This window comes from Salvelinus sp. IW2-2015, linkage group LG20 (genome assembly GCF_002910315.2).
Source record: "Salvelinus sp. IW2-2015 linkage group LG20, ASM291031v2, whole genome shotgun sequence".
Lineage (NCBI taxonomy): Eukaryota > Metazoa > Chordata > Actinopteri > Salmoniformes > Salmonidae > Salvelinus > Salvelinus sp. IW2-2015.
In genome coordinates, this window is record NC_036860.1 from 71,598,954 (window position 1) to 71,604,390 (window position 5,437).

Here is a 5,437-nt window from a genome sequence, read left to right on the forward strand (position 1 = left end):
AGGAAATCATGCACAGAACGAGCAGTATGGCTGGTGGCATTGCCATGCTGGAGGGTCATGTCAGATTGAGCCTGCAGGAAGGGTACCACATGAGGGAGGAGGCAATCTTCCCTGTAACGCACAGCGTTGAGATTGCCTGCAATGACAACAAGCTCAGTCCGATGATGCTGTGACACACCGCCCCAGACCATGACGGACCCTCCACCTCGATCCCGCTCCAGAGTACAGGCCTCGGGGTAACGCTCATTCCTTCGACGATAAACGCAAATCCGACCATCGTCCTTGGTGAGACAGAACCGCTACTCGTCAGTGAAGAGCACTTTTTGCCGGTCCTGTCTGGTCCAGCGACGGTGGGTTTGTGCCATAGGCGACGTTGTTGCCGGTGATGTCTGGTGAGGACCTGCCTTACAACAGGCCTACAAGCCCTCAGTCCAGCCTCTCTCAGCCTATTGCGGACAGTCTGACCACTAATGGAGGGATTGTGCGTTCCTGGTGTAACCCGGGCAGTTGTTGTTGCCATCCTGTACCTGTCCCGCAGGTGTGATGTTCAGATGTACCGATCCTGTGCAGGTGTTGTTACACATGGTCTGCCACTGCAAGGATGATCAGCTGTCCGTCCTGTCTCCCTGTAGCGCTGTCTTAGGAGTCTCACAGTACAGACATTGCAATTTATTGCCCTGGTCACATCTGCAGTCCTCATGCCTCCTTGCAGCATGCCTAAGGCATGTTCACGCAGATGAGCAGGGACCCTGGGTATCTTTCTTTTGGTGTTTTTCAGAGTCAGTAGAAAGGCCTCTTTAGTGTCCTAAGTTTGCATAACTGTGACCTTAGTGTCTTAACGACCGTTCCACAGGTGTATGTTCATGAAATGTTTATGGTTCATTGAACAAGCATGGAAAACAGTGTTTAAACCCTTTTACAATGAAGATCTGTGAAGTTATTTGGATCTTTACGAATTATCTTTGAAAGACAGGGTCCTGAAAGACATGGTCCGTTTCTTTTTTTGCTGAGTTTATATACAGTTGAAGTCGGAAGTTTACATTCCCTTAGATTGGAGTCATTAAAACTCGTTTTTCAACCACTACACATGTTTCTTTTTAACAAACTATAGTTTTGGCAAGTCGTTTAGGACATCTACTTTTGCATGACTCAAGTAATTTTTCCAACAATTGTTTACAGACAGATTATTTCACTTAATCACAATTCCAGTGGGTCAGAAGTTTACATACACTAAGTTGACTGTGGCTTTCAAACAGCTTGGAAAATTCCAGAGAATGATGTCATGGCTTTAGAAGCTTCTGATAGGCTAATTGACATCATTTGAGTCAATTGGAGGTGCACCTGTGGATTTATTTCAAGGGCTACATTCAAACTCAGTGCCTCTTTGCTTGACATCATGGGAAAATCAAAAGAAATCACCTCCACAGGTCTGGTTCATCCTTGGGAGCAATTTCCAAATGCCTGAAGGTACCACGTTCATCTGTACAAACAATAGTACGCAAGTATACACACCATGGGACCACGCAGCCGTCATACCGCTCAGGAAGGAGACGCGTTCTGTCTCCTAGAGATTAACGTACTTTGGTGCGAAAAGTGCAAATCAATCCCTGAACAGCAAAGGACCTTGTGAAGATGCTGGAGGAAAAAGGTACAAAATTGTCTATATCCACAGTGAAATGGGTCCTATATCGATAACCTGAAAGGCCGCTCAGCAAGGAAGAAACCACCGCTCCAAAACCGCCATAAAAAAGCCAGACTACGGTTTGCAACTGCATATGAGGACAAAGATCGTACTTTTTGGAGAAATTTACTCTGGTCTGATGAAACAAATCAGAACTGTTTGGCCATAATGACCATCAATATGTTTGGAGGAAAAAGAGGGATGCTTGCAAGCCGAAGAACACCATCCCAACCGAGAAGAATGGGGGTGGCAGCATCATGTTGTAGAGGTGCTTTGCTGCAGGAGGGACTGGTGCACTTCACAAAATAGATGGCAATGATGATGGAAACTATGTGGAAATATTGAAGCAACATCTCAAGACATCAGTGAAGAAGTTAAAGCTTGATTGCAAATGGGTCTTCCAAATGGACAATGACCCCAAGCATACTTCAAAATTGTGGCAAAATGGCTTAAGGACAACAAAGTCAAGGTATTGGAGTGGCCATCACAAAGCCCTGACCTAAATCGTATCGAAAATTTGTGGGCAGAACTGAAAAAGCGTGTGCGAGCAAGCAGGCCTACAAACCTGACTCAGTTACACCAGCTCTGTCAGGAGGAATGGGACAAAATTCATCCAAACTATTGTGGGAAGTTTGTGGATGGTTACCCGAAACGTTTGACCCAAGTTCAACAATTTAAAGGCAATGCTACCAAATACTAATTGTGTGTATGTAAACTTCTGACCCACTGGGAATGTGATGAAAGAAATGTAAGGTGAAATAAATCATTCTCTCTACTATTATTCTGACATTTCACATTCTTAAAATAAAGTGGTGATCCTAACTGACCTAAGACAAGGAATTTTTACTAGGATTAAATGTCAGGAATTGGGAGAAACTGAGTTTAATTGTATTTGGCTCAGGTGTTTGTAAACTTCCAACTTCAACTGTATATACACACTACCGTTCAAAAGTTTTGTCCATTAAAATAACATCAAATTGATCAGAAATACAGTGTAGACATTGCTAATGTTGTAAATGACTATTGGAGCTGAAAACGGCAGATTTTTTATGGAATATCTACATAGGGGTACAGAGGCCCATTATCAGCAACCATACTCCTGTGTTCCAACGGCATGTTGTGTTAGCTAATCCAAGTTTATCATTTTAAAAGGCTAATTGATCATTAGAAAACCCTTTTGCAATTATGTTAGCACAGCTGAAAACTGTTGATCTGATTAAGGAAGCAATTAAACTGGCCTTCTTTAGACTAGTTGAGTATCTGGAGCATCAGCATTTGTGGGTTCGATTACAGGCTCAAAAGACCTGATAATGGGCCTCTGTACGCCTATGTAGACATCCCATTAAAAATCAGCCATTTCCAGCTACAATAGTCATTTACAACATTAACAATGTCTACACTGTATTTCTGAACAATTATATATTTCTTTTTTAAATGGACAAAAAAAAAGTATTTTCTTTCAAAAACAAGGATATCTCTAAGTGACCCCAAACTTTTGGACGGTAGTATATATATATATATACACAAAAAATATATTTCCAAAACAGAAAATTGAGTACTGCACCAGTGCTAACACTTCATACCCGACATGTATGAATAAGTATCATGAGAACATATTGAGAGTGAGGAGCTGAGCTGACATTAACACATAGAGCCATTAGGCAGTTTGTCCTTCAACCGTCTGGACTCTTGTCTGGCTCTGGCCTTTCCTCTCCTGCATGACAAAATTATACACACCGTCTTTATAGAACCCTCACTGTTATCCCTCTGCTATCTGTTATCACTAGACACACTTAGACACATACCGTACAATCACCCAGTCCAAGGCTAATAAACGGCACTAAGTGACTTGTAACTTACAGTACAGTGTGACACAGACGGGGATCTTTTCATCTGAGGAAGACGTCACTGAGGATCCGTCAGATGTCAGTATACGTGTTTGAATAAAGCCTGAGCGTTAGAAGATAAATATGTCTGTTTTTCTGAATGCTCCAACACCTGTTAACCATAAACTAGTTATTTTTGGAGGTTTCTGCCGTGTAAGCCCAATCAAGTTTTCTGTTTCTTGAATGTGCATTGTGTTTCTCTTATCTGTCAGCGCTAGCCGTGGCAGAGGGGCATCTCGAGTGACACCGGTCATTGAGTCATCACCGCGTGAAAGGAAGATCTGGGTAACAGACCCCTGGATGTTAACATGCTGTCTCTCTGGAATGGGAAGGTGTGATTGTGTGTGTGTGTGTGTGTGTGTGGTGTCGTGGTGTGTTGTTAGTGTGTGCTGGTGTGTCTGTGTGTGTGTGTGTGCTGTGTGTGGTGTGAGTGTGAGACGAGTGTGGTGTGTGTGTCGTGGCTGGTGGAACTTGTGTGTGTGTGTGTGTGGGGGTGTGTGTTGTTGTTTATGTCTGTGTGCCATGTGGGATCGTGTACAGTAGAAGGTTGTGGGTTTGTGCATGTGGAGGACGAAGGTGAAAGCGAACAAAGTGTGTGTGTGTGCGTTCACACGTGTGCAACTATGTGTGAGCTAGAGGTGGAATACGTTTATGTGTGACTGTGAAAAAGTAACAGAAAGTGATTGTGAACAGAGAGAAGGCACCATGTTAGATGGCCAGAGTGTCCTCTGCCTTGCAGTCAGGATTAGCCTCTTTCTGCACTCAAAGGCCTGGAGCTCCATGGAAAGATCTAGCAGCCCGGAGCCGTCATACCACCACCTGCCCATGCGAGAGCCTCCAACATGGGCATATGGCTCCAGCTGCCTCCCCCTACCATCCTACCAACCCCCCACATCCTGGTCTTCCCTTTCTCAATCATTCTATGTCTATCACTTTCTGTGTTACTAGAACGAGCCAGCCTGCCAACCACAACACATGCTTGTACAAGCATGCACGCAACCATACCCGTCACGATTCACAACCATACTCGTCACGATTCACAACCATACCCGTCACGATTCACAACCATACCCGTCACGATTCACAACCATACCGTCACAATTCACAACCATACCCGTCACGATTCACAACCATACCCGTCACGATTCACAACCATACCCGTCACGATTCACAACCATAGCCGTCACGATTCACAACCATACCCGTCACGATTCACAACCATACACACATAGAAACAGCTGTCTGCCCCTCAACATACTCACCCAGATACACAAGAGCACAGCTTCAGTTGAAAATGACAAACTCACAGCGTCCTCGAGTAGTTCGTGTTTACATTTACAGTTCTGATGTTTACAGGTGAGCCTGAGAGAAACCGCAAGGCAGAAATTCCACTCTGTTAAATACTTGCATTCTGACCAAAGAGCTTGGAGCTTGCATATACTAATTCAGAGACGTAGAGTAGTAATTCAGAGATAATAGAATGTCCAATACACAACAGATTCTGGACCATCTGTGTATGTAGTCTCCCAACAGACAGAGCAGAGCGGTGGAGTGTGTCCTGGTGAGCACCGAGGGGCCAGCTGTGACTCAATGCAGCCTCAGCAGCCAGAGAAACACTGGTCCTCCAGGGGAGCTTGGGGCTGGAGGTAGGGTCAGGACAGGGGAGCTTGGGGCTGGATGTAGAGGCAGGACAAGGGAGCTTGGGTCTGGAGGGTAGGGTCAGGACAGGGGAGCATGGGGCTGGATGTCCTGACCCCTTCTCCAGCTCCATGCTCCCCTGTCCTGACCCCTACATCCAGCCCCATCTCCCCTGTCTGACCCCTACATACAACCCATGCTCCCCTGTCCTGCCTCTACATCCAGCCCCCAA